Consider the following 19,255-nt stretch of genomic DNA (forward strand, 5'->3'; position numbering starts at 1 on the left):
ATTATGCCGTACACTACACATTTTTATATCATATGGGTGGAAAATTCGTAGAACAAATACTTTAAAATTCTTCACTTTTTAAGATATCTTCGAGCATGAAACTAAGTCAAACTTCAATAAAATCACTTCGAATAGTCAACCTTTGGTTACAAAGTTGATACATGACACATTAAACTTTGCTATGAAAGTTGTTACAGCAGTTTTCGTTATTTCAGTCTCGAGATACAAATATTGTAAGCCGTAAATTACCTTAAAAACATAAAATTAACTAGAAGCACCTCTAAATCAACACCGATTTTGCTGAAAATTTGCACAAAAGTTCAAATTAACATGACGAACAGTAATCACGGTTGACCCGTTACATTCCGAACATTTCGTTTAAAATGAACAGGTCTAAGCTACATGTTCATTGGAATTCATTTTAATTTTTCCTCAAAATCTACTTAGAGTTCTTTACATAATTATCTTAAAATGCCTCATAGAATGCATCTTACAGATCTCAAAAGTCTCAAGAATTTTCAACATAAATTTTAAGAATTTATTCATCGTGAAAGAAATGCTGACTCAGATTCTGATATCTGTGCGTGTAAAAATGTTTAAGTTTTAGTTATTTATATGCTAAAATTAAAAGTTACACTTTGATTTTGTGTAATCGAAATGCATACCATTCAACTGTTTCCGTAGTGTAGCGGTTATCACGTCTGCTTTACACGCAGAAGGTCTCCGGTTCGAACCCGGGCGGAAACTTATATTTTTAACAAAGTGAACATTGAAACGTTGAGCGGAGGAACATAGAATTACGTTCATGATGAATAAAAAGGCATAATTTCATGTGCGGTGGTACAGTATTATTAAAATCTTATTCCCGTGACTCATTTTGCGAACTGTATTTTTAAATCCTCTGTAAATTTATATATTGATTAAATCTTCTTGAAATATGTTCACTTCAAAAAGCGCTACAGAAACGAAGCCTTGAAATTTATAAACAAGCTTAGAATTGTTTTTTCGCAATTCCAAATTTCGTACCATGAAAAGCGTCTCATTCCGGGCGTGACACAAACAACCAGCTGCTGTGCAACCGATAATTCAACCGTCAAGAGCCTCACCTAATCAAGCCACAAATAGCAAAATTGACGAGTCCGGCTTCTTTTGGTCCCTTCTGCAAATTGTCGATTAACTGTGTGGCGCTCGTTAATTTCCTTTTATGTCATCTGGTGGGTCTGTGATGCTCACTCTATGGTACCTATCCGGTGCTCGACGGCTGCGACTAGAGCCAGACCTAATGGTCCACATGCAATGCAGTCTTGAGCTTTCTTCGCCTCACGTTTGCAACATTAATGCGAAATGAAAATTGCTTCTATTTACTTTTATAATTTAATTAAGCTTAACGAGAAGACTGAGGAGCCCGAGTTACAAAAAAAAACTGTCTTCTTGACGACGGGAAACTCCTTACATCGTTTCACTCGACTCTGTCAGCTTCTGAACGACGGAGTGGAGCACCCAACAACGCATAGGTCGGTAGATGGGTGAAGCATAGCCGGAACGTCACACACAGAAAGACAAGACACAGACTACGTGACGCGACTGGGAAGCCAACGTAGAAAAAGTGGTTTGAGGAATTTCCAAAGCTAAAATTGGATTAAATACGTAATGAGCAAAATAAATAATTTATTTATTTCATTCTCCAATCTTGACTATTTGTCTGGCGGCTCTGTTGGGTGGTTCGATTGGTGCAAAAAAAAATCTTTCTCACTCTTCTTCAAGGCAGTTGGTCGGTCGGTATAGAACGTTTTTGAGTGAGCCTCGGGGAGCATTTTAGCGTTACGAAAGTAATGAGGGTCTATCAGCGAATCAAGTAAACGACATGTCTTGAGGGGAATTTGACGCTGGATTATATCGACGGCGTGTATCTTATGGGATACGAAAGGTAGCAAGAGTGTACATTTCTATATGCCCAGAGGAGGATCGAACGAAACGGCGAAAAAAACTGCAGATTCCATTAACATTCATTAGACTTTGCTCGATGGAGAGAGCTAAGCTATTCAGTTGAATGCACCAGTTGGGTATGGGGAATAGAAATAAAATTGTTAACATAATTTTATTGCCCTTTTAAAAGTGTGTTGTGATTCATGTAATCAATAAATTAATATCAAAGTGCACTGCGTGTGGTGGCCGAATAATGTGTTGAGGTGGGAATGTAGCGAGCATATTTTGTTGTGGTTGAGTCAATCCCTTCATCACAGTTTCCGTGGTGTAGCGGTTATCACGTCTGCTTCACACGCAGAAGGTCCCCGGTTCGAACCCGGGCGGAAACTGGGTTATCTTTTTAATAAATTAATTAATTAAGACATTGATTGAGATAGTGAAAAAATGAAGATATTTAATAATAATTAAGAGTACAAATATAAAATTGACGAAGATATCTTATTATAAATAAAATAATAGTTTAAATTTCAAAACTAAGAATTGAGGTCTTCTTGAGGTAGAAAAGACGTGTAATGCAAAAAATAATGATCTTGATGAATAAACATTTTTCGACCATTTGAAATACTAGAATTAAAAATAAAATCAAGGAAAACGCATTGTCAAAAAATTGCAATAACGCATATATGAAAAGATAAATTTATTAGAAATAAATAAGAATGAAACGAGAATAAACTTTAAGGAATCTATTCGAAAATTTGGTACAAAAATATCCACAAACGGTAAAAAATCAAGCTCAAAACAAGTTAATATTTTTTTTTAATTAAAGGTCACGCTTATAATGAAATAGTTGCAAATTTGGCTAGATTTTGTACGCAGGCTAAAGCTCGAAGGCTAAAACTTGCATATTCAAGACTTAATGAATTATTTTTTGTATTTACTTCTGCACATAAAGAAAGAGCATCATACGTAAAATGTTCTCTATCTGCTTATCTCCTTTGACATGCTAAGTATAAATGTATATGCAGTAGTAAATGTATAAATGTGTAATAGGAAATGCCAAGAAGTCAAACAATGAATGTTTTAAATCGTAAATCATCAAAGTTCTGTCGGAATCATTCATTGCTTGAAGTTATGCTTAAACATTTGGAGCAAAGTTTGTACATGTCAGTATTGTCATGGTATATTTGGAGCTTACTAATTTTCCATATGTGCATCCGGTTTGCCTTTAATTGTACTTTCGGAATGTACACACGATTTAGTAAAACTAGGATACTAATTGATATTGGCTTTTCAGTTCAACGGTGGTTCAAAACGCTAGGATGTTTAATATCCGACGTTCTGGTCTTTGAACTTGGCCTTCTACAGGAGATATAAAGTTGTACCGTCTTTCGGTCAGCTCAAAAATTTTTACGATTAAAACAAGGCCCGATGAAGATCTCAACCCTTCGATCGAAACGTTGACGATGATAAAACTGTAACACTTTTTTTTGAAGACTGAAAGCCGAACCAAATGACTTATTCTTCAAGATCCTTAATGTTCCTTTTCTAAAGTTTTTGGAACTTCTCTGAAGTTATTGGAACTGCCCTAAAGATCTCTGAATATGAATAACGTTCTCTAGACCTAATTTTCTCAGAGGTTTTTAAATGTCCTGAAGTTCTTTGATCTATTTTGATGCTCTCACAACTTTTCTGAGCTTCAATGGAACTTCCTTTAAAATTTAAAAATTTCCCTAAGTTTCTTAAATTTTAAAGAAGTTCTCGAATTTTCTCTTACGTTACCTTACTTTACTAGAATGTGAGAACTATCGAGCGATCACTATTCTTAACGCGGCCTACAAAGTGCTTTCCCAGATCATCTTTCGCCGTTTATCGCCGTTATCAAGCATATTTGTGGGAAGTTATCAAGCCGGTGTTGTGGACGGGCGATCGACAACGAACCAAATCTTTACGTTGCGGCAGACCCTCCAAATGTGTCGTGAATATCAAGTCCCTACGCACCACCTATTCATCGATTTCGAGGCCGCTTTTGATACTACTGACCGTGAAGAGCTATTATGAACGAGAACAGTTTTCCCGGGAAGCTGACCAGACTTATCAGGGCTACGATGGATGGTGTACAGTGCTGCTTGAAGATATCAGGTGCGTTATCGAACTCGTTTGAAACTCGCAAAGGACTTCGACAAGGCGATGGTCTTTCCTGCCTCCTGTTCAACATTGCGCTAGAAGGTGTTATGAAACGTGCGGGATTTAACATGCGGGCACGATCTTCAATAAGTCCAGCCAGTTCATCTGCTTCGCTGACGACGTGGACATTGTCGGAAGAACGTTTAAGGCCGTGGCGGAGCAGTACACCAGGCTGAAACGTGAAACAGAGAAGGTTGGATTAAAGGTGTATACGTCGAAGACAAAGTAACTGTTAGCTGGAGGAACCGAGCGGGATAGGGCTCGCATAGGCAGAAGCGTGACAGTCGACGGAGATGAGTTCGAGGTGGTGGATGAATTTGTGTACCTCGGATCATTGGTGACGTCGGATAACAACTGCAGCAGATAAATTCGTCGGCGTATTATTGCCGGAAGTCGTGCTTACTACGGACCCTGAGGTCGGCTAAACTTCACCTCCGTACTAAATACAAGACGCTGATAAGACCGGTAGTTCTATACGGTCACGAGACGTGTACGATGCTCGAGGAGGACCTGCAAGTATGTACTGGGTGTTTTCGAACGACGAGTGCTTAGGACCATCTTTGGCGGGGTATGTGAGAACGGTGTATGAAGGCAAAGGATGAACCACGAGCTGGCGCAACTCTATGGCGAACCCTGTATCCAGAAAGTTGCGAAAGCTGGACGGGTACGTTGGGCGGGACACGTTTTAAGAATGCCGGACAACAATCCTGCAAAAATGGTGTTTGCCTAAAAGTGTCTAAATTATACTAATTGAATACAGCTACTACTACCTAGGAAAATGACCTAGACATATGAGAGGAAGTAGAGGATTGTGTGCAATGCCACATACATTCTCGTTGGAATTCAATTTAATTCACCTCAAAATCTACATACAGTTCTTTACAGAATTATCTTCAAATGCCTCCATTTTTGGAGTTATCAAAATTCCCTAGATTTTTTTATACTCTCTTGAAATTATCCCTCGAATTGTCTTCTCCTCAAAATTCCTTTTGAATTCTCTAATCAACATGCAATTCTAAGAGCTTTGAAAATATTTCATAGTCCAGAATCTTCAGTCTTATTAATTTATTGGAAATTTTCCTAAGTCTTACATCTTGAATATTAAGTCCCATTGAAAGGAAAATTTCTTCAAGTCTGAAAAAATCGAAACCTTAGAGTCTTGATGATTTTTCTTAGTTTGTAATCATCAATAATTTTCTTTGTCTGTGATCTCGAAATGCTTTTGGTGGAATTATTATTTTAAATTCAAGGATTAATTTTTTTTTCGGAGCTTATTGAAAGTTACTGGTCTGGTCTTCCTAAACGTACTTGGAACACCCTTGAAAATAATGAAACTGCTTAAAAATCTTTAAACTTCTCTAAAGTTCAATGATCTTCCCTGAAGATCAACTTTGCTGATTTTTTCGGAAATTCCCTGAGTTTCTTGGAACTTCTGTAAATTCCTGCAATTTCCTTGAATTTAATTGAACTATCCTGAAGTATTTGAAGTCATACTGATGTTCTTGCAATTCTCCTGAAGATCTTGGTGCTTGAAATAAATGGAAGTGTCCTAAAAATATTTACTCTGAACTTCTGTGAAATTCGCAAAATATGTCAAAGTTTTCTGAAATTTTTCAAGGAGAACGAATTTTGAAACTCCAGGACCTTCTTAAAGCTTTGCTGACGATCATGGTGCTGTCCTGAATTCAACGAAACTAACGTTCACAGATCTTTAAACTTGTCCGAATGTCTGGACGTCCCTGAAGTTCTTGTTGATTCTTGTTCTCTGAGCTCTCCTCCCTGAGGTCCCCGGAACTTTTTTAAAGTTTTCTCAATTTTCTTGAACTGAACATTTAGGAACTTTTGTTGACATTTCTGAAGCTCTCTGGATATTCTTTAAGCTCCAAGAATAAAGTTCTTGCAGTTTACCTCCAAAGTAACAATTAATGGATTATTATCTTGAAGACCATGGTTTGTCTGCAGTCTGTTGATGAAACTTCTTCATACCCTCGGTATTTATTTTTATTAGTCAGACCTTCCTCAAATTTCCAACAATTTTTGTTGACTGTCCTGAAAGTCTCGTATCTTTCCAGGACTTCTCACTACTCTTCTGATGTTGTTGCTGGAATTGCCTTGAAATGAATAAAACTGCCATAAGGACCTCTAGATTTCACAACGTTTTTTGAAGTACCGTGATTTTCTTTTACTTTGTGTGAAGCTTCTGACATTCTTCCTAATGTTATCTAGACTGTCATTAATTTTTGGAGCTTCTTGAACGAACTGCTCTAAAGTACTCAAAATTTACCTGAAATTACCTTTGGATCCTTAAAGTCTAGTGAAGTTTTTGCAACTGAAGGTCCTTAAATTCCTGAAATTTTACTGACTTTAATGAATCTACTTTAAAGCTCTTTGATCTTCACTGAAGTTCCCGAAGCTTTCCTGTAATCTATGGAACTTCACTGAAGCTATCGGAACCTAAGATCTTATAATTACCATGTGTTCTGAAAGTTCTTGATGTTTCCAGAACTTAATCCTTGAAATTTCCATGAAATTCTCAGATCTTTCTGAAGCTTTTCGTATTGTTTCTGATGTCAATGAAAATATAACTTCGGTGAAACTTTTTGTATCTTGTTCTTGAAAAATCTGTAAAGCTTCTGCAATTATTATGAAATTAATCGAACGGACCTAACATTCTCAAAATTTTCCTTAAGTTTACAAAATTGTCCTAATGCTCATGGAACTGCCATGAAATTCTCGGAACTATCCCGAAACTTTCTGAACTTTCCTAATGATTTTTGAACTTACCTGAAGTTTTATGAAGTTTCTTGAAGGTTCGTGGAATTTTCTTGAAGTTTATGGAACTATCGTGAAGTTCTTTGATCTTTATCTAAGTTCTCGAACTTTTCCCGATGGTCAATGGACTGAACTGAAGTTCTCGGAACCTACCCATAAAGCTCTTTAATCTTTCCCAAAGTTCGGAACTTTCCTGAAGCTTGTCGAATTGCTCTGAACGCAATGAATATTTTCTAAAGTGTTTGGAACATCACTGAATAATCCGAAAATAATCTAAAGAGCTCGGAACTTTTCTGGTTTTTTACCTCTCTTTACAGGAGCAGTCCTAAGGTGGCCCAAATAAAATCAAACTGTTTGTATCTTGATGGGCGCAATTTTTTTACATCTAATGAGCGCAGAACATTTTTTGTTACATTTCTTGATGACACTGCTTTCTAACGATTATGAAGGTTAGATGTACGGTTGAACGTCTTTTGAGATTCCGTCTAGCATAACTTAATTTTTGACGTAGGACTACGTCTGTGATTTCTATATGGGGGTACACTTTGTGAAAACCGAAAATGTAACATGTAACAAAATTATGAAAGATTTTGAACGTTAATAACTCAGCTCCCCCTGAACCAATTTCAATAATTTTAACAAAAATCGATCAGAAATATTTCTACGCACCTTATCATTTGTCAAAATGTCACTATTGAAAATTGCACGAATGTGCAACTGTTGCTATGATAATTAAAATTATCACCGATTGCCTGCGAAAAGCGATTTTCCTAACACAGATTTCAAAGTTGAGTTCCCTCCGGTCTCACGGTCTCACGGTGTTTATTCAATCACCGCTATGTGAGTGGTGGTTCCAATCACCGTGTGTGGTGGTGTCCAGTCGTCGGCATCAGCAGCAGCAGTGCTTTCGGTACGTGGCGTTGACATTGTTTTCCAGTACACAACGAAAGGCTGCCTGCAAGCAGCGAGCTGCAGCCCACATGAGCATCCATAGAAGGAGGAAGAAGCCGCACCGCTATTGATCGGAATCAGTAGCTCTTCGTGAGTCGCTGTGGGCCTTCTATGTCAAACGCGTCATACTCAAGAGTTTAAACAGAGAGAACCCCGCTCAAATTCCTTTTCCTACACAAAACACAAGCTCCTGCTGCAGTTAACAAATAAGATTTATTATGTAAGACCACGTAGTCCTACGTCACCATTGCGTGCAACCCCATAGGGCTGTCCCTTGTAGTTTTTTTCTTTGATTTGTTTTCCGTCGAGCTTGTTTTTCGTACTGAGTACCAATGCTACCGACGCCATGGAGGCTGCTTCCACACCTGGATCCTACCTATCGACCCTTCAACTCATGAACCGGGGAACACGGCTTACTTTAGGCATGATCAGAGATTTTATGCCTCAGAAAATCCCGACGGCGCCAACTGGGATTGAACACAGGCCTTTTGGGGTCACGCTTACCACTACACAACCGGCGCCGCTATAATTAATTGCCTGATATTTTATTATTTTTCTTCTTTCTCTTCGCATGTCAAGCTTATTTTGCTTATCGCATATTAGCTTATTGCGTGCTCTCAACTTAGAGTTCTAGATGCACTTCCACAGTTATTAATGGAGAGCTTTCGACGCCTGTACCATTGTTGCATAATTGTGTGGCAAGTACAATCAAAGGAAGTCAAAAAATTTGCCAACCCGAAAAAATGCTAGACCCGAACAGGAATCGAACAAGGCCACCTCCAGCATGTAGCTGCGCCTTTACTGACTGAGCTAAGGAAGGTCCCATCTTATTTTATTGCATGCAAGAAATTTATGTAAACGTTACAGGACTTTTCTAAAATTTGCTTAACTTCTCTTTTGAACGATTCACGGAGCTTCTGGAAAAAAGAAGCTGTGAAGTTTGGCCAATTTCTGAGAGAACATGCTTTTGAGCGGTTCTGAGAATTTCAAAGCTGATCATGAGATTTTGGAAGGGCTCAATAAATTTTTAAGGTGTTCAGTAAGCTCCAGACGCGTGCGGGTTGCTTGATGGGTGTTTTGAAAGTTCTGAGAGATTTTAAAGATTTTAGAATTTTGAGAGGGTTTCAAGCAAGGAGATCCTCTTGGTTTTATTCTTATTAATTTATTTGATAAGACTCAATAGAATTAACTTAACAGAGTCAAGTATTCTTGTTTACTGTACACAACGCCGTAAAACTATAGTCAAAAGGTACAGCACAATAAACACTTTATTTTCCGCTATCCAATAAGCCTCCTCGATTAGAACAAGATCCGCTTCCAGTGGTTTCATTGTATGGCAGTATGGCAGAGCGTTTTCATTGCAGCAATGGATGCAAAACGTGGTCATCACTCACACACTCATCACGAAACGGTTGCTATCTAAAGTCGACGACGCATCGACCGAAAGAACTGCTGATGAAGAACAATGAGGAGGACCACACAAATGCATAAACAAATGCAATAAGAGCATCGTAATGACGTTCATGCACTGTATTAATGATAATTTTGTCCTTTTTGGCAAGTAATATCACACCATATTTTCGACACTATTGAAATTTTTTTTTGCTGTTCACATCGAGCGTTCACTACACTGAAATGAGATCCTCTAGACATGTTTTCTGCTAACTGCATAAACAATCTGAGAATCACTTCAGAATTTAGAGTCTGATATGATATAAGTGCTATATTTTGAAAACTAGAAGATGCTATGTTTTTAAGATTACTAGTTGACATTAAAGTGAGGTGTTTTAGATACGACGGATATTCATAAAAGTGACGAATGAATAAAGCTTAATTTCGACGGCATACTGTGTCCATTGCCGGTGTACATTAAACTCAGTAAATCACCAGAAAAATATTGACTGTCGCGTGTTGATAATTCCAACAAAGCGATTCCTAGCAGCAACACCCCGGAGAGGTGTGATAATAAATTGCCCTCTACTCGCCGCCCTTATTGTGCGAGTCCTTTTAGCCAGCGACGTCCATAAAAATATAGATTATGTCCAGTCATGAACTGCCACCGGCTGTGCGGTTTAGCTTTGAATTGAGCGCTGTTTCTGAAGTGTGTGTTGTACGTATATATTGCTGTACAATATAATAATACCTAAATTGCGTTCTTCAAGAGAGGGAAAAATAGCGTATCCAACTGCGTGAACCGTGAACGCCCTGGAACCACCACCAACCGGTAGCACTTGGGATCGTTTCTTACAATCCGACCGCCCGACCCCAGATATGATTTATGCCGTACGAATCTGTCTTAATATGATAAATACGAACTTTAATCGTGATTTATTTTATAGCCCCCGTTTATTGTATTATTGTATTGCTGACTGCTCGACACGCTCTTCCACTTCGGCCGCACCCCGGTTCAGGACTTGAACCCACCGCGCTAGGCACATTTGAATCTTTAAACCTATACGCCGGTCTTGAACTTGTGATGAACGGGAACTTAATTCCCACCGCGCCAAGCTATCAGCTATAGCTCCGGGTTGCGTTGAGGTCCAACGGTAAGATAATTTCCAACATCAGAATCAACATGGGGAGCTACTAACAAACAGGATAGACCAAGTAGGTCCCGCAAGGCTCCGGAAAACGGAATGAGAAAAATGAATTACAGCAATTTAATTATAAAATATGTGCTTTCTTCACTTGATCTATGTGAGTCTTTTTTTTCCATCGCAGTCCCCAGCTGGGACTGCACTAGAGCCTGAGAGGAAGATATGAAACGAAAAAGTTCCACTCTCCTATACTGAGGGCCAAGAAGGCCGGGATGTTCTGCTGGTTTGGTGTAACTAACTAAACTATATCTGTCATCTGTAAGTGGTGATGGGGGACCAGGTTCAGGAGAAAGACGAGGAGTATAGTGCTCTGCTTACACCATCGGTAAAGAAACGATGCTGAGCAGAAGCATTCACTATAAATTGCTCGCTTTATGAGAGATAACGTTCCGTGATGCATTTTTAAAGAGTGTTGCACTTTTGTGTGGGGCGTTGTTTGCAGGTTGGGGTGTTATGGATGAATAATTCGAACAGATTTTTTTTAAATTCGGCCAATGGAATTTAAATGCTTATACGGCTGGTTGGTAATTTTGGCAGTCCCGCAAAGCGTACAACAGAGGAGAGATTTTTGAGCACCGAATTGAACAACGTTGTCGTCATCAATACTAGATCAGTGGACAGTGATAGCGTGGAAACGATGCAAAGGAATTAATAGATCGACCGTCGGTGTTTTAAAAGTGCATTGTTTTGTTCAGCACGGAGGCTGGCTGAAAATTGAATTGAAGTTTTGAAGTGATTTTAAAAATTTTATGAAATATTTTTGGTTTTCTTTTTTATATTTCTTTCATAAACAAAGCAAGCCTTTATTCACAACCTTATGTGCTAGAATCAATCCCTTTTGCTAAATATCAAGAATAGCTTGAATAAATTTTTCAACATAACAAATGCGAAGTAGCACAATACAAAGACCTTGCGAAAATAATTTGATAAATGCGACTCTGACGGAATCCACAGCTTTAAGTTTTGGACAATATAAAGCAAATGAAGCATGAAAGAGTCTTTTGCAAGTTCAAATGAACATTTTCGTTTTGGCCAGGGTGAAAAATGTGAGCTGTGAAAAATATCGTTACGATGACAAATTTCTTGAACCTTCGGGTCATTTTGAAAATCACGAAGTGATTTTTTGTGTGGTTAAAATGAGAACTACAGTTAGTGCTGATTGGAAAACACGATAAGAAGAAAACATAAGAGAACGAAGATCCATGTATGGCGTTCGTTGCGAGCTGTGTGATGAAGACGAAGCGTCTGGTGGAGGACAACAGACAGCAGCTAAAGGGCTACTGAAGAAAATCGTCGAATAGAGAAGTCGGGAAAAGTTGATGATCACAGTCAAGCAGACCCGTTTTGGTGAGATCCTTCAACTATACTATACTATATAAACCATTAATTACATTACATATGACTTTTTCAATTCACTCTTTCATTACTCGGAGCGTTTGGTACGGTATGTCCACGCATTCTTCCACCTCTGTAGATTCAAGAAATGCATCGCTGTTTAATATATTTATTTAACCTCGAATTATTTCACAGAATCATCTTTTCGGCAAATGCAACGCAGTAGGCCTGGCCGTTTTGATGTTTGTGTCATACACTAAAAATAATTTTTACGTTAATGCTACGTGAAAACATACATAGATTTTTTCCATCGCACTTTTTACGTAAACGTTACATGATTCTCATATGGACGCACTCATTTGAGTGAGCTTCAACGTCACTGGATTATCACGTAGAAGTTACGTGATTCCTTCAATACTGCTCATGGTGGTGCATAATTATGTTAATTCTGGTACGATTTAAATAAAATGAATTCTTGATTTCGCATTAGGCTAAAATCCAGTCTTATTTTATGCATATGCTTTTATTTTGTCTAAAAATATATACATCGGCATAAAAACCAGATTGAAATAAAGTCGGCCGGGACAAGGATCGGGGACGAGATCACATACATGTAATACATATGCCCATATCCTGCACTTGATCTAACTCCATGAGGCTGCTGTATTCACACTAAAACAGACTAAATTATTCTCATTTTAAATGTTTAATTCATTAAACTTACCACATTACATTTTCCCACAAAAGTAAGATCTACAATAATCTGAAGTAACAGTGGTATGAAAATATACCCACTGAACTAGCGCCATATTGTTAGAACTATGAGTGTCACTAATTTTTTTCAGACGTGAAAATCACTTGAATGTGTGTATGGACAAATCACGTAAACTTCATTAAAAAATGTAGCGGCTTCGAATGGAATTTCCCCTCATATATAAGTGGTGTCATATATATTCTACTTGGATCATGTAAATTTGACGGCAAAGCAAAAAGAGATACTCCACGTGATTTTTCTCGTAACTATAACGTGTCGATTATTTTGAGTGCATCTCAGATATCAAGACCAACAATTGAAATGGCCTTAACTCCATTTTGTAAACAAACCTTGTAAGGCCATTTTCTCGCGAACCGAAACCTTCATTCGCAAACCTAAACCACAATCGGCTAGAGGAGTATTTCCCCTACCTGTTCATTATTTTGGTTTGCCTTTGCGGACTTCGGTTCGCGAGAAAATGGCCTTACAAGGTTTGTTTACAAAATGGAGTTAAGGCCATTTCAATTGTTGATCTTGAATATGCTGCAAACATAAATTTTTACAAGAAAATTGATTAGGCGTTATCTAACCTAATCATTTTCCAGGATGATTTTTCGAATTGGCTGCGTTTGTAAGAGATTAGATTAGATTTGAATGGAATTTAGATACTTATACAGTCGGAGCTCTCCATACATCGTTACAGGAAAGTTGCTATCCTATAGGTAAACGACCGGATTTGAGTCTCTCCGATTCAAATTAATCTTTGTCTATGTTTTCGGCGAGAGGATATATGAATCTTCTAAGACATCCGTTAACGAAAGGGTCTTTCTCTCAACAAAGGGGAACAGAGCCCTCCGCACTGCAGCCTACTGTGACCTCCCCCCGGTGGCCAGGGTCCACTGGCATGGAGAGAAGAGTTGGCGATCAAACTTCGTCAAAATAGATTAGCGGATTAAGAGTGGATTCCAAGCCGGAGATAACTCTATAGCTTTGAGACGTTCTGTTGCAGAGCTTCTCGGGTCGGTTCATCAGGGGCACGTTCATCGGTTTACGAACGGATCACGGTGGCGGGCTGGAGTTGGACTCGGAGTGGCAGGACCGAACACTGCAACGAGTCTAAGTCTACCGGAGGAATGTTCCGTCTTTTCCGCTGAAGCCGCAGCTATTCTAGACGCAACCTCGTGTTAACTGACTCACACAGCGTCATCCAAGCGCTGGAAGCCGAAGCCTCGAGCCACCCCTGGATACAAGCCATTACACGGTACGCCCCACCTTCAATCGTCTTTACGTGGATCCCCGGACACTGCGGTGTTCCTGGAAACGAGGCTACGGATAGACTGGCGGGATCTTTTTTTTTTTTATATCTTTATTAAGGAGATTTTCAGCCCTGGGCTGGTTCGTCTCCTATTGGCGGGATCTGGTGCATCCCGTCCCCGGTAAACCAGGAACGTACCCCTCCTAGACGTCAGGCGTTTGATTGTGAATACTATTATGGAAGCCTGGCAGCAGGAATGGTTCCACTTTCACAATCCACATTTAAAAGGGCGTATGTACTTAAAAAAAAAAGTATCTCAAAAACTATTGATTGTACCGAAATGGTGTCTAATAACGAGTTGTAGAGAATTTAATTTTAAAACGTGAAAAAATATACATTGAAAAAAAATAATTGAGTATTTTTATTAATTAAAAAATTTGAAAAAATACTGATTTTTTAAATACATAATTTTTTGCAAGAATAGTCAATTAGTGACTTTTAAGAATAATTCTAAGATGGTATAAAATTTATTACATAATTCGTAGAAGACCAAAGTTTCATGGATTTTTAAAAGTCTATGTTTTTGATTTTTTCAAATGTGAAGTATGAACAAAAATGCACATAGTAATCACTTCTAATGCAGCCATATTCGAGATATTTAGAAAATAAATTCGAAAAATATGTTTTTTTTTCAGTGTGCAAGTGCATTGAATTTTGTACTTTGACACCTTGTAAATTCAACAAACCGGTTTGAAGTTACAGGTACAACAGTAATGTTTATTTATACTTGCTCAGGTAGAATGGGTTGAACTGTATTGTGCCTAAATACGCAGTATTTAAATATCAGTACTATTATTTCCCTGCAGCTCATCTAATATCATCAGAAAAAAATTAGGGTAAGTGCTGCACAAAAGTGGGTTGTGGGTATAGCTTGAAAAAAACTAATAAACATTAAAGAATAATGAAGTTTTTGTAATGAACTAATAAAAAAATGTCAATTATTTTTGTCAATGCATACCGTTCTGATTCATATTACGGACACTTAAGACATGTGCTGCAGAAAACGGACATATACTTTATGGTAGCACATTATTTAGATTTGTTTCTTAGATACATTGCTGAAGTATCTTTAAACTGAGTTATCTGAGATGATATTTTTAAGTGAATATCAAAATTTTCTGAAAAAAATGTTATTTAACTAGGGCTACCAAGATTCAAACTTCGGACACTTTTCTTTGAGGAGATTAACATTTCGAATAGAAAAAAATTCAAATTTTGGAAACCCAATTTTGACGGAAGATTCGATCAGCTGCATACTGGCATGCATGACGAATATAAACATTCGTGTTAGCTATAAATGGCCGAGTTATTTACTCACTGGCTGTTTTGTATGTCTTAGCTGAAGAGGCTGAATTTATAAAGAGACGTGACATGTCGTTGGAACAATCGATTATCTCTCAAAGTCATAGGAAAAGTTATTCCAATCGAGCAGAAGACCTGTCAAATGAATAAGATGTCGCCGCTTTACCCAATTCATTAGATGAATTTCTAAATACTCCCGACCAACCGTTCGTGAAACTTCTTCAAAGTTCTTTATACAGAAATAAAGATTCATGTCGGCAACTCTTTACTTTAAATTTTCTATGATTTCGATGCAAACATTTAAAAATCTTTATTGATCGATACTTACATTAAAGATTATTTCTTCATCGGTCATATGATAGTAATCTATAAAGGTGCCATACTAAATTTCTTTTAATTTTGATATGTCACATGGACTTTAGTATTCTTTACAAATATTCATCAATACATATTTAAATACTGATATCATCGTAACTTTGAACTTTGACAAAGAATAACAAAGATTGCCATCGATGCACATTTATAATCTCCTTGTTATCGAATTGTATCGGTGGTTAAAGAGAGTTCGAGACACACCAGGTGACAGATGGCAATGTTTATATTATTTATCGACATATTCGGCATTTCATCGGAAGAAGCAATCTGTCGGTAAATGAACGAGAAGACCGATGGCCGCGACGCCGCAAATGTTTACCATTGTAGTTCTTCACGGTTTATACTTAATAACCCGTGATAGCATGCGTGGTGGGATTCTCGGCATTTGGAACCCAATGAGGAAAATTTGATACCTTTTTGACCTCTATTACACCTACATGGCTGACTGGTTGATGGTTATGACAAATAAATATTGAATTCATGTATGAAAAGGTTTACAGAAATTTCAATACACCGTGTGTTTGCCTGTCGTTGATAAGCTCATCAACAGCAGCCGTGGACCCGAGGATTAGCAACCAACAACGAGATCAGTACACCCCAGATGGCATGGGATCGAAACTATAAATTATGCAGATAAAAAATCACAAATAAAATCAGCAGTTGTGTATCGATATTTTGATTTTACAACAGAAATCGATATTTTGATCTGGTAACACAATCGATATTTTAACATTGGTAACGATTGGTAGCAATATTTTGAGAAAGATCTTTATAAACGATTCACGATTAGACGTTTAGCATCTTTACAATTATTCATGAAATGGTGACGATCACTATCGATTTTTCTTATGAATGGCTTTGAAGATCGATGTATAGAAAATTAACGAAATGGTTGGTCGGCTGTAACTAAATAAAATAACTTAACTGTTGGGTACAAGGTAAGAAAAAAGTACCCAAAAGTAAGTTCTTTTCACTCATCTCGGCACTAAAGTGCAGGAACCTAAAAGTAGGTAAAGCGGGTCAAAGTAGTTTTCATTTATTTGTCTGCAATTCGTGTGGAATTTTCCACTAGCTTTCTACCAAAAAGTAAGTTAGTTGTACCCAACAGTAGGTGCATATGATTATACTCAACGTTGGGTTCCCATACTTTACTAACTCTGTTGGGTGGTTTTGCTCTTCTGTTTTTGACAACATTAGAAGGAGCAAAAGATACAAACTACACTGAACGAAAACATTCGCAATAATTCTAATGATTATTGTATTGCTCGAGCCCTTTAACAACATGATGTTGAATTTAGGATGATTTCCTTATGGTTGAATTTGTCATCAACTGATGAGCATGCATATGACTTGAAGGACAGTCATAAAGGATGATATTTATTTGAAAATTGGCTGTAAAACATACAGGGCTCAGAGGGCATCAATTTAAGGATAGGATGACTTGCAAATGCTTTTGATTGGATTATTAATCCGATTGTTTTCATTTCCACATTGAATAGCCATGAACAGCCATTCATCATGGAAACAAAAATTACTTGTTAGTAGACGAAGCTTGCTCCATCACGAAATAGACTATCTACGGTTTCCACGCTTTACCAATATTCGTACTACCTCTGATAGCGATGGCTATGCTTCCACCTCGTTTGTCTACTCAAAGCGGCAAATGACGTTCGATATAATTATTTACAACAGGTTCAATCCCAGCCGAGGTCGGTGCGATTTTCCTGAGGCATAAAAATTTCTGGTCACGTCTTCCTTCGGAAGGGAAGTAAAGCCGTTGGTCCCGGCCCATGTGTGTTGAATGGGTGCGATATCCTACGCAGGTGTGGAAAGCTGCCTTCCTGCACATTCGATTGCCGTCTATGGATGGCAATGTATGTCCGTCCGGTGATTGGCACTAGATTGCGGAACAGAGACCGACGTTACACACTTAGAAATAGCTACTTTTACACGATACGTAATCCATATTGGACGTAAATCAAACAATAGAACAGAAGAACAGAACAACAACAGAAGAATGTAAACAAAAATTTCATGTAAAATTAAGTTTTCTCAAACCGAAACATCAGCTAGTCGACGAAGACAACGTTTGATTGAATTGATTTTCACCTATTTTCACGTTTCTTTCAACTGTTTCTTATGTCAAAAGGCCCGCTTACATGTGTCGGTCCCAGGGAACCGAAATTTACATGACTTTTTAGTATTGTGTAAATATAGGAATGAAAAATTATTTACATCATCGTTTTGAATGATTTGCGTTAAGGGTCTGAACCAATAACAAATGCATTTCAATTTAAGATGACTATCATTCTACAGAGACAATTACGCATTCTAACTGAAGGCCATATCTCTTCTCATAACAATGTTCATCCTGTATTCGAGAGGAAAATCATCTGATTTCAAAACAACCGTCATTCGAAAAGGCGATTTCGATGCTTAGATTTGAATGGTCTGAGGTTTCATTCGAACAGAGGACGGTGGTTTGGTACAGTGTAGTCAAAAGTAGGTATAAGTAAACTAACGGTTGGGTACTTTTTTCTAACCGTGTAGTTTTGTTTTTCGTATACGGGTATACTAGACCTGTTCATTTTAACAAAAATGTTCGGGATGCAACGGGTCAACCATGATTACTATTCGTCACGTTAATTTGAAGTTCTGTGCAAATTTTCAGCAAAGTCGGTGATGATTTAGAGGTGCTTCAAATTAATTTTATGTTTTTAGGGTAATTTACGGCTTATAATATTTGTATCTCGAGACTGAAACAACGAAAACTGCTGTAAAAACTTTCATAGCAAAACCTAATGTGTTATCTATCAACTTTGTTGACTATTCGAAGTGATTTTATTGAAGTTTGACTTAGTTTCATGCTTGAAGATATCTTGAAAAGTGAAGAATTCTAAAGTATTTGTTCTACGAACTTTCCACCCATATGATATAAAAATGTTTAGTCTATGGCATAATGTTCCTTATACTGTTCTAGAAATTTCGTTCAGACATAGTTTTCGTGTAGATTCCATAGATTGAGAGATAAAAATCAGCCGTTATAGCTAAAATTCACAAGATAACAGAGCCAATAAAAGTTTCAATTAGATTGACAGAACATAGTTGCATTGCTTTTCAATGACGACCGATGACTGTTTCATTGATAGATGATATTTTGAGAAATATGAATCCTCAGTGGACGTTTTTTTTATCAAAGGCAAGTGTCACTCGAGCCATAACAGCAATTTATAAAGTAACGAACATTTTGGATGGCTCAAGTGACACTTGCCTTTGATAAAAAAAACGTCTACTGAGGTATACACCCTTTTAGAAAACTAGTTCGCTTACGAACATGGATTTTTCACGCAAAGATTGACAGGATTTTTCGGTATATAGCGATCGAATAAGAAAAAAGTTGCCATGTTTCACGCATGCAGTCGAGCATCCAGTGACATTTGCTTATGGGATTTCTCCATAGGAGTAAAGAGTTACAGATGCTTTGTAGACGCGAATTAACTTACCGTTTCGACCCGATTTGCCCTCGGGACTTTTCAGTGGAGTAAAAAGGTACTATCCACTATGTTTCTCGAAACTGTCATTTGATTATGGGGTTTTTCTACAGGAGTAAAGAGTTGCAGACCCGTCGTCCTCGCAAATGGTCTCACTAATACCAATATAAAGTCATAATATAATAGCGAATTCGTTTATTATTCAGTTTCAACCAGGATCGGGTATCAAGATTGGGTCTGCTTGTTTGTTTTT

The 19,255-nt window shown here is 37.7% G+C and overlaps 1 protein-coding gene and 2 non-coding genes across 3 annotated transcripts in view; 2 read left to right on the forward strand and 1 right to left on the reverse strand.

Moving 5' to 3' along the window:
- The window catches only part of Nox (NADPH oxidase), a 242,636-nt gene that overhangs the window by 28,305 nt on the left and 195,076 nt on the right, over nucleotides 1-19,255 (reverse strand). The gene's annotated exons all lie outside the window — the stretch shown is intronic.
- TRNAV-UAC (transfer RNA valine (anticodon UAC)) lies at nucleotides 675-747 on the forward strand. The gene has a single exon. It is a non-coding gene; the product is annotated as a tRNA-Val (tRNA).
- Nucleotides 2,243-2,315, forward strand: TRNAV-CAC (transfer RNA valine (anticodon CAC)). Its single transcript has one exon. It is a non-coding gene; the product is annotated as a tRNA-Val (tRNA).

Source organism: Ochlerotatus camptorhynchus, unplaced genomic scaffold (assembly GCF_037179485.1).
Source record: "Ochlerotatus camptorhynchus isolate MF236.1 unplaced genomic scaffold, CSIRO-AGI_Acam_v1.1 ptg000274l, whole genome shotgun sequence".
NCBI lineage: Eukaryota > Metazoa > Arthropoda > Insecta > Diptera > Culicidae > Ochlerotatus > Ochlerotatus camptorhynchus.